General features: G+C 45.5%; 1 protein-coding gene across 24 annotated transcripts in view; it reads left to right on the top strand.

Annotated features, from left to right (window-relative positions):
* The first annotated feature begins 930 nt into the window (after positions 1–930).
* The window catches only part of MAP4 (microtubule associated protein 4), a 1,807,860-nt gene continuing 1,797,522 nt past the window's right edge, over positions 931–11,268 (top strand). For 23 of the 24 annotated variants that reach the window (XM_086941031.1, XM_086941029.1, XM_086941051.1 and 20 more), the window contains exon 1: positions 940–1,075. The gene's annotated coding sequence lies outside the window, so the exon portion shown is untranslated. Of the gene's footprint in view, positions 1,076–11,268 lie in introns of all 24 variants that reach the window. The other variant, XM_086941043.1, reaches the window with a different exon arrangement.

Here is an 11,268-nt window from a genome sequence, read left to right as displayed (position 1 = left end):
GGTGTGACCACCTGCTTGTTTATTTAACTCGTAGCAAACGGGAAGCTCTTCAGGGGTCATAGGGACAGACGGGGGCAACCCAGCGATGCCATCAAGCATTTGCAATACACTAGGTCTTGCTTTTGCAAGAGTTTAAGCTATTGGCATTGTAAATGACAAAGCCTTTTATTTATGGTTTAAAAGCCAATACATAAATTAAAGGCATTGGCATTTACATTGTCAATAGCTCAAACTTGCATTGCAGATGCTTGTTTTAATATACAAACGATGTTTAGCGAAATAAAAAAAAGCAAAGTAAGCTTTCGGCAACCGTGTAAGTTCAATAGTGGTTCATGACACTAAAGCATTATTGTACTACATTATATAGTTCTTCCAATAGCCGTGTTGAAATGGAACGTGAACAAAATCCTGCACGCACAATCAAACTAAAAGTAAGTCGCTTCTGTTGATGTTTTGAAAACGCCGATGAACATCTCAAGGAAGACGCCATGTTCAGATAAACTGAAAAAGTTATGCTCTCGAGCCTTGAAAGTGACAGCTTCTTGCACTCCGACCCGCCCCTTCTAGAAGGAAGTCTATCATTGGACCGAAGTATGAACCCGCCCATACTTTGGGATAGCCGCAGCTGTCCGTTAATTTTGGTATTGTACCACGATGGGTGTCCCGCCCCTGCCAGAGAAGTACATTTTAACTGGTGAAAAATTTCGCAGCTTGAGAACTCTCCATTGGGTAAACCGTACAGTCAGTTAATGCTCAGTTTCGCGTTTAATGATCATGCTGGAGCCGGCCTTTTCTAACGTCCCACATGTGAACGTAGGAATTATTTAGGTTTGCGCTCCTCTCATTGGTTACTCTTGCTGGCAGTCATACGCTGAACCCTACTCTCTTTGGAAACACGTTTGCAATTGGATAAGACCTTTTAAGTCTCGCGCCCCTCCCATTGGCCTGCTGGTGCTGTCAGTTAGCACGACTTCTGTGTGGAAGGAGATACTGGGCCTGGCTGAGCTGTAGGCGGCTGTGCTAAGCAAGGAACGGAGGAGGAGCAGAGCCGGGGAAAGAGCCTGGGACACACAAGGTGAGAAACAGTTGCGGGCTTAGCTTCAAGGAGCTGCTTGTGTGACGTCGGTGCTGTAAATTGAGCAAGAGCTGTGTGTGACGTCACTGCTGCACTGATTTATTGTGGGAGCGGCAGTAGAGTGTGCAGGTGATGTCACTGCTATCATTCCGGTCCTGGCGTGAGGACCCTGCGCTAGTATTTTGTGACGTCACTGCCCTGTTGTCTTTATGTGACTTTGTGTGTGACGGGATTCAGTGCACTGATTTACACCCCAGTGCTCTACGATTGTACGCGGAGACGCCAGCGTGTGCGGGTTTACTCTGGTCTATGATTATGATATATTCCTTCACAACACAGGTTTACAGTGGAGGGCGAGCATAATAACTATGACGATGCTGCTATGGTTAACTTTGGCAAGTGAAGTTGTACTGACGTCGGTCTATGCTGTATGATAGTGTTTCATAGGAAGAGCAGCATGGGGCATAGGGAGTAAGTAAATACTTAGTTTTTGAACTTTAATTGGAAAAGATCGGTGACAAGTAGGGAGCTCGACTTCATGAACATCTCCCAAGGAGGGACTCTGCATTCCCAGGGTTTCCGCGTTCCCGCATCTCTTTCCTGGGGCCAGTGGGCTTTTTTTTTATCCCGTACGAGTTGGAGTTCCCTTCCCGTAGTGGGAGGTTCCTGTTGCCAATAATTGGTCTGCGCTTTAGGATACTGCAAACGAGCTGAGCTATGTGTCCGATGCCTTTCAGCTGATGGGATGGTTCATTGTAACGAAATATCTGCAGCTCCTAGATGATAACCTCTGCAGTCAGCTTAGCTCCACTGGTCCCAGTGCGGTCTGGCTCCTGGGTGGGGTTCTGCGCAGTGTGGCTTCCATCCTCATGCCTGAAAGGAAGCTGCGTTTTAAAACCGTCTACCTGTCAAACATAATATCACGTCTTTGGGGCAAGTTATAGACGGAGGTGGGGCACTCTTGTGATGGAAACGGTTTTATTGTTAATTATATGCTTTTACAGCTGACGTTTTCCTTCAGTGAAATTGTGCAGACTTGTTAACGTAGTGGAACATCGGAGATCCCTTTAAATCACTCCAGCATTAAAGGGATGACACTACAATGTTAATTGCATCCCAAAACTAGAACCAAATGCAGATGCTGCTCCCTCGCATATAATAATACATTATTAACCTGCTGTATTGCTCCCGCCCGCCCTCTTTTTGACCACTTGGGATCTTGCATGTGCTCAATTGCTGTACCCTTTGTTGCACCATTTCGGTATATTGCGTATGATGTTTGATGTCCAGCAGTACAGTTTTGTACCGTTTCATATAATTGTTTTCATTGCTGGCCCTCCTCTCCTGCATATAGCCTGCCCTGAACTCAAAGGAATGGGTTTAAGTCTAGGAGAGTCCAGCACATCATGGAAGGAATTAAGAAGGGAGTGGTGTTTGTCTCACAACCTAGGAGACAAAGTGGCACGTAACCTATGGCTGCCGCATGGATTGAGCTTTAGAACCACTACTCTCTTAGGGCTCCATAATAACACTTAAACCTATGCAGGTATCTGTTTGTGCCCCAGTTACTGCCACGTGGTTAACGTCCAGAAGTCTCTTTCGTGGTCTTTAATCATGTCAATACTATGTTTACATTTATAATCTAGGATTGGAATCTTTCCTTAGGAGAAATACAAAGTATAGTAAGGAATTAAAGAATGTGTCAGCTGCCACAGTGAGAGTTGAGCATTACTGTGTAAACCGGGGCTATCGGCCAATAAATACTAATGCGTTGGATGCTTGTGCACGTTTGGAATTTAATTTCTTACTTGATGGATGGTTCATTTATTGCACAATTACTTAATTAAAATCATTACAAAAATCCCTTCATGTTAAAAACATCTGCCATAAAAATATAACAGAAGAAACAATTGCTTGAATCCAGTGTAGCAGTGAGCGCAGGATTCACGTCTAAGATAGGTCTGGAGTATTCATTTATTATTATTATTAGTCTGGAGTATTCATTTATTATTATTATTATTATCTCCCTGTCGGGCAGTGATTATGTGCTGCTAAACAGTCCCTGTGATCTAACAAAATTCCAAGATATTTGTAAGTGGTCACCACCTCTACAGCTTTTCCCTCAATGAACTCCCCCCTTTATTTTTTTTGCATGCTGCCGGGAGGTTATCATCACCTATGTCTTTGTTGTATTCGCTTTCCGAAGATTGAATTTACGGTAAACTGTTGGTGCAGAGAAAAGTCTCTGGAGGCAAATTGGTGTTTAGTCTAAAAGGACCATGTTGTCCGTGTACTGGAGTAATTGGTTTTTAATGCCAGCCATTTTAGGTGGAAATGCTCTCACCGGCGCTAGATGTGGCTCAATGGTTAGAGCGGCAGACCCTGATTCAGAGGTCTAGCCCGGGACCAGGGTTCAATTCCCCGCCTCGGTGGGTCTTGGGCTCAAAATTCCATGGACCTGATAATTCTCGCCTCTGTGCCTATTCCAATCATGGAGTCCCACTCTGCAACTCTGGGCAATAGCTTGCTTAATCTCCACAACGGCCCCCAAAACGCTAAGGATGCCTGGCCTCCACCTTGGGGGTGCCCAGGAGTGGACACCTCACAGGGAAAGCCAGGATGGGTTCCACAGCGGTATTCGTACAAGCGCCTTGAGACCCTTGTGGGTGAGTAGTGCGCTATACAAGTATCAATTTACATGGTCAGGGAGGTCAGCCAAATGCAAATGAAATAGCAACGGTATCGACATGCTACCTTGTTTCAAACCTGCATTCAAATTTTACTCGTGGTGGCTCATCAATTTCTGACTCTTATTTTTACACAGGTGACTGAGTAAAGGGTGATGATTGATTGCTTTTAATACATTGTGAGGGATGCCTCCGTTGCTTAATCTCGCCCAAAGTCTTGGCTGTGACACTCTTTCAAACGCAGTCTGGAAGTCGATGAACCCCACTTAGCTGCTAACGTTGCTTCGATCAGATGGAGATGCAGATAAGGTGGTCCTCGATATTGCAGCCTTTTTGGAAGCTAGTTTGAGACCTAGGGTGCAGCTTTCTTCTGCCTAAGCATGGAGCACTTGATTTAATCTAGTGTAGCACTTGCCTTCAACTTCTAGTAATGCAATTAATCGGTAACTCCCCGGGCACAATTGCAAGCCTTTTTATGGATTGGCACCACATGTGAGCCCCTCAATGTCTGGGGAATATTTCCCCTTAGTCGGCATTCGTATAGTAGAGGCCCCATCACTACGGCCTATCGAGACTGTGCCCGCTTGTATACTGCGGCAGGGATGCCATTTGGGCCAGGTGTACCACTTGCTCTCATTTACTTGCTAGCTAATGCTATTTGAGCTGAAGTTATTAAAAGCATATCCTCGCCGTCTGGTATTCTAAAATAATATCACCATCTCCATCTGGTTGCTTTATTGGGCCATCTTGGCTCTTTTTTGGTGATCTTGGCCGATGGGGTTGTTGGGTATTGGCAGTGTATGACGGAGATCAGATGCCTATCATGTCTGGCACTGTTGTGACTTATCGGTGGTAACCAAACATGCTAGTGCACTCTAGGTTACTCTACTGTTGCAAGTAGTCTGGTCAGTCTTGAGCATGTTTTGTCTATTATTTTTGAATATGCTGATCAGTCAGTGAGATAAAAAATGTCAGTAGTGGTGGTTGTCACTTTAGAATTTTTTTATTTACACATTAACTAAAAGCCAAGGGTATGTTTGGACCTTAATTAGTGAAGGCTAACATGTTTCACTGCTGAGGAGTTAGAACAGATTTTTTTGGGCTAGAGGACATAGCAAGAGTGCGATGTCTTGCAAAACCTCATTCTTAATAGCATACTCGTGAATATTATGGTTCTCTAAGATCTGGTGAAGTTCAGTAATAATCTGCGTTTGTATGTAATTCATCTTGGAGTTGGTAACCGCATTCTGAGGTGAGCTCACACTAACAGGTTTGCTGGTCTCCCAACAGTATTGTTCTAGGATGCAGACCAGATGTGTTATTTAAGTGTGGGCGCCCTCTCCCAAAAGTCTGTGTTGGCAGTGAAACATGTCCTCGTCTAATGAAAATCTACCATATCCTCGGTTTTTCATGTGTGTCGGGTGATGAGCAAATAGAAAGGGAACACCACCTTGATAATTTACCTCACCGGTTGTGCAGTTTACTCCCAGATAATAAAGGACAGAGCTACGCTAGTTCAAGGCATAACCTATGGACTAAACACTGTGTTAAAAAAAAAAAAAATCAAATAATTAGGGTTGCACCAGTGTGAGTAGGTACCAGGTGCGCAACGCCCATAGGGCTCAAAGGGCTTCAGCTGTGTAGGGTACATAAGCGTAACCACTAGTAGCAGTTCTTCTTTTTGGTTCTTGCTGTTAGACTCACCGAGGCACCTCACCTCCCTGACCAGCGGCCGGGCTTGGCTCCGCCACATCTTTCTTTGTTTCGACCGGCCGGGCTTGGCTCCGCCGGTCGGACTTCAATCCCCAGCATCCCACGGGGGGAATTGATGACGCCAGCAACCAGCGCGCCAGGAGGCGCATAAAGCACCGGCAGGGGCCGAGTTCCCCGTTCTTCTTCTTTTTTTTGGTTCTTGCTGTTAGACTCACCGAGGCACCTCACCTCCCTGACCAGCGGCCGGGCTTGGCTCCGCCACATCTTTCTTTGTTTCGACCGGCCGGGCTTGGCTCCGCCGGTCGGACTTCAATCCCCAGCATCCCACGGGGGGAATTGACGACGCCAGCAACCAGCGCGCCAGGAGGCGCATAAAGCACCTGCAGGTCCCTCGTCCCGCGCGGACGCGCCGGACAAAGCCCGGACTAGGGCGGACAGTCTAAGACAGTCCGAGACAGGCAGAGACTGGACTGGGCCAGTTACTCTGTCCATAACTTCAAGGTGAGACTTTGTCATTGATCGAGGCCCAACTTGGACACTATTTGCTATAGTCTTTGTATGAACTGTGGCTAAGCCGTTTGAGGGTCTGTGATATACGTTGGCCACGCATCTACACAGTGTATTTGGGAGGGTATTGTACACTGGTGAGCTATGTCTAGTAAAAAGCTATCCCCGGCAAAAAATACCATGGACAACTACCTAGTCCAGGTAGTTCCTAAAATCAATAGTGAGAGGAGATCCTCACTTGGGTTGGGTGTATCTCCTAAATCACCTAAATCCACCTTGCCGGCACCTGACCTGGCCCAACTCCCTGATTCAGACAACAGTAGTAGTACTGCTGCAATATTTGACCCTGCTGACAATGTCATTTCGGCTCAGATTAACTGTGTAGCAGAAGATAGTGATAATGAGGAGGAGGTCGAACTACACCCAATTGAGGAAAAAGCCCCTACCCCAGTGCCTGCGTCGCGTACCACCAGAGGAGTTAGAAAGGGCCAGACTAAGCGCGGGGGGCTTCGATCAAGCCGGAAAAATTCTGTTTCTCCACCTAGTAATATTGTTGTGGTGGAGGAAGAAGGGTCAATTGATGAAGTTTGCATGTCTTTAACTAATGAGCAATTTAGGAAGCTGTTGGGTATGATAGACACTAAGATTAAGGGCATTGTAAAGCCGATGGTAGACAGGATTGATAAGCTCACTAGCGAGGTTAACCGATTAGGGGATCTATTGAATAAAACTTTAGTTGAAGTAGAAAAATTGCCTGACTAAGTCGCAAATAGAGTTGAGCCAAAGAAGGGAACCTCTAGATCTGAGGATGTCGGTGGAGTTTTTCCTTTGTTCAATCAACCGGCGGCTCCTCAGGTAGCCATAGCGGATGGTGAGCAAAGGGAAGTTGTCCCTCCAGTTGTATCTACTGCTCCGGAACCTGTGAAAGGCTCGGTTGAGCTTATAGTTGAGGCTTCCCCTCTAGTCCTTGTTTTAGCTAACGTCCCCACATTGGCTCCAGGACAGGATGAAACTACCTCATCCCTGCTGTCCAAGGCCCTACACTGGCTGACTAACAATATGGTGATAACTCCCTGGGGTAAGCAACAGTTGGCAGAAGAATTAGTTATGGCCAGAAGGGTGGAGTGGATTGGAAGTAGTCCAAAAAGATTTAGGGGTGATTGTGTTGTTTTGAATTTTTCAGACCCTGATGTATTAACCAACATACTGCCCAACCTTTTACCGCCACAGCGAAGATCCACCGACATTATCCCACTCATCTTAGACTTTTTCTACTATCGGAGTGGGAGGGGTCCTAATCGGTGTACACTAAGGACAAAATGGAATGTGGTTTCAACCAAGGGGAGGAGGGTTGCCCAATCCACTTAGTGGGGACTAAATCTGGAGAATAGGTTCTCAGCTCTCTCTCTAATTTGAACGAATGTGATTAACTTCCTGGGGGCAAAAGTTTCGCACTATCAGCTTCAACCGATCAGAGTTTATGCAGCTTGCCTGCCCAGAACGGCAATTGTTACAGAAACAGGATGGCGCCTAGGCCGGGGACCGTGTTCGGCCAGAAGGATCCTCAAACGGATACGGCCTTATCCTCTGTATGCTGCAATTTTGTAGTTGGCTTGCAGGGGGCAGGTAATAGTGATGCTATAAGCAATGTAGCCCAGATAAGTCCTGTAGTGATAGTAGCGGGTGAGCCTAGTATCCCGAACCTTACACCTGAAGCGCTAGCTGGTTGTTCGACTGGGGCGGGGAACCTAATCTCTTGGAATCTGGCTGGGCTGTGTTCTAAATTAGATTGTGGGGACTGGCCTGGCTTCGTTAGTTTATTCGATGTATGCATATTCCAGGAGACTTGGGCATGTGAACCTGTTTTTGTGCTGGGATATTTAAATTTTTCTGTGCCTGCAATAAAGGGTCCAAAAGGGAGACCAATGGGGGGTCTCACAATTTGGGTCCGACAGTCCCTTAAACTTACAATCAAAAGTATAGGGACTAGCCATAATGATATCCAGTTGATCAGGATAACTAATGATATTTCAGGGTCACTCGATATCTAAAATATATATGCTAGAAGTGCTAAGGGTGGTCGATCTGAAGTTTTAATTGCCTTGGGTAACTCTCTTGATACATATTCCCACGACAACATTATTGTTATAGCAGGTGACCTTAATCGGACTTTTTAAGGGTCCGACAGTCCCTTAAACTTACAATCAAAAGTATAGGGACTAGCCATAATGATATCCAGTTGATCAGGATAACTAATGATATTTCAGGGTCACTCGATATCTAAAATATATATGCTAGAAGTGCTAAGGGTGGTCGATCTGAAGTTTTAATTGCCTTGGGTAACTCTCTTGATACATATTCCCACGACAACATTATTGTTATAGCAGGTGACCTTAATCGGACTTTTGAGCCTTTTGGTCATGTGTGAGGCCTTCCTTGGAGCAGAAGAGGACTCCCATTGGGGTATCCCTGAGTTAGAACTGAAGCCAGTCACACGTTGGACCGAGGACATAATAGATCTGAATGCCATGTGTCTGGAAAAAGGTCTGAGAGCTTTGAATGGAAGAACAGCAGTGGATAAAAAAGGCTCTATGACTTTTGATAACGGGAGACATAAAAGCAGAATAGACTATGTAATCTGTAGCATGATGCTATGGCCATCTGTCTGCGACATGGAGGTTGTCGTGAGACCCGAGAGCGACCACAATCCCCTGTGTGTGGAGCATAAATGGTGGCCCGCTGGGACTAATTCAATCTGCCCGAAGGCTCTTGTTCCACCTTTGATCATCCCAGAAAATAACATGCGCAGGCTCAGATGGGCTAGCGTAGTGACCAACCAACAGGCCATCGACAACTAGTAGCACTTGCGAGGCGTCTCCTAGTTTTTTTCTATTTTACTCTTTAGTTAAAGAGTACCAATATAGGCACCACAGATTCCAGTGCAACAGCGCAGACAATATTGTATACAATGGAAGACTGGATGCACAGAATCTAAGACCCATGGGCTGTGCTATACATTGACCTGTTATGGTCAAATGGAGTGTACCTGTGTGTGTGTGTGTGTGCGTGTGTCTATGTATATCCATCTCTCTATCCCTGTGTACCCGACAGCTCCTTTTTCAAAATATGTGCATTTTTATTTTCGCCCACTAAAGAAAATCTTAATTTTTTATTTCTACTTTATGCAATAGACATCCAGTTTTTTTAAATGTCTTATAAACTAACTTTCCACCCCTGCTATGCATGAAAGGGTGATTTTCATATTAATACTTATTTCCCAAGGTCTCTTCTACCAGTTACTGCTCCGTGAACATTATTTTGCAGCTAGAAAATGTGAATAAGTAGAATGCACGTTGTTGTACTCCAAATTACCTTTTCATTTTTTTAAATAACCTATTTAACTGTAACAAAGTTAATAGCAACATTTAATCAAAGTTTTGAATTTTGCCCCAAAGCTTACTTTAAGTAGAGCCGTTAGACAGACCTTCGTTTAGTACATGAACGGTTTGTAGTAATGAGTTCTTGTGGCTGAGACTCATTCACGTAGGTGTTTGCTTTTGGTTTTCACATGAGCTCTCAGCAAATATTTTAACACTAAACGCGGGTCACTTAAGAAGTGCTTACGGCAGAAGAAGCTTTACCTCCTTCATAGGAATGCCTTGGCCCAGGAGTGACTGCCTACCAGGGCACCTCTCAGGACTGACGTTTACATAAGTAGAGGCCCTGGGCTGTGCAAACCGCTCCACTGCTAATTACTGTGATTTGTAGCCTAATGACTGGTAATCCACGCTTGTGGGGCTCTATGTATGTCATTTCAGGTGCACTCTAGCGATACACACCACTTTTTTTTAATTATTTTTTTTACTGTTTTTCTTATGGGAGTTTGTTAATCGCATTTAATCACGTTATTCTTTCCTCCTGCTCATAGTATTTTTGCTATGCTTCGCATATCAATCATCAGTGTATGTTATGAAAGAAAGTGCACTATTTTCCTAATGTTCAATGAAGTGGAATACATCTGCTTTATAACGAAGACTCTCCTTTTTTAGGTCTCGCCTGTCGATGCGCATGCGCATCGAGCAAGGCGAGAGTATTGCGAGTTATCCACTCTTTATCTACACTGCAAGGAATCGTGGCGATTCCTTGCAGTGCCCGTGACTTTTAAGGTCAATGCGCATGCGCATTAAGCTTATGCGCATGCGCATTGACCTTAAAAGTCACGGGCGCGTGCATGTCCGTCTTTGTTTACCCGCTCCGCCCCCTTCCCGCCGTCTCGCATTTCCCCCTGCCGCATCAAAGGCTTTCACGGCCGGCTTTCAGTTTTCCGGCCGTGTCAATTACATTTCTCTCCCCGCTCCGCCCCCTGCTGCGGCCGTGTCGCACTTCTCCTCCCCCCCTCCCCACAGCAATGCCCTCCGTCTTGTTTGTTGCAGTCTGTCTTCCTTTTGTCTCTCCCTATCCCTCTTACTTCACCTCATTCTCTCCCCTTCCCTCTGCCTCGCCATCTCTTCTTTCCCTCTCGATTCCCCGTGTTTCCTCCTTTCCCCCGCCTCACTCTCTTCACTATATGTCTCACTCCTGATGTTATTAGGTTGAAGATATTTCAGTGACATATATATTTTAAACAGAACGCGGTATTCCACAACATCGTTATCTTTCCTGAAATGGTATTTTTTTTTATAAAATAGAAGCTTGTGTAAAAAAAACGCTGCACATAGAGGGTACGTGCACTGTTGTTGTCCCGATACTGCCTTCAGAGACAGTCTGAGAGTTGCATTAAACCTCCACTTGTTTGGCGAGTGCGCAGAACATCCTGTTCCTTCTGGGCCGCCAACGGCTGAAGCTCGGCCTCTACTGCCCCCTGCTGGTATCAGGCGCTTCGGACAAGAACGTGATGACAGAAAGCTTAAATGAATCAGGGCCGCTGCTACTGCGCTGGGTAGCTCTCCGGCGGCCCATTGTTATTTTTTTCTGATCGCGTGATTGGATAAAGGCACCAAACGTATATAAATACGGCCCCACAGTCCAGCCATAAATGACGCGGGGAGTCGCATAGGAACAGAAGCAAACTCAAACCAATTTCATCTCCATGGGCCTCACTGGCGGGTGTGGCTCGAATTTTAATTCCACGGTGAGCACAAGACCTCTTCTGTTCGTCCGTATTACTTGGAGCGAATAACTTAAAACTGAAAACACATGGAGGGTGAAATGAATTAATCATGATGACCACCGGCATTGGCTTAGCTATCATTCCATTCCATCGTTTTTTGCTCATTGTGCCGTTAC

The sequence above is a fragment of the Lissotriton vulgaris genome, chromosome 10 (genome assembly GCF_964263255.1).
Source record: "Lissotriton vulgaris chromosome 10, aLisVul1.2, whole genome shotgun sequence".
NCBI classification, from domain to species: domain Eukaryota; kingdom Metazoa; phylum Chordata; class Amphibia; order Caudata; family Salamandridae; genus Lissotriton; species Lissotriton vulgaris.
Note: the sequence above shows the minus strand (reverse complement) of the source record. Positions and strands in the feature narration are given on the sequence as shown.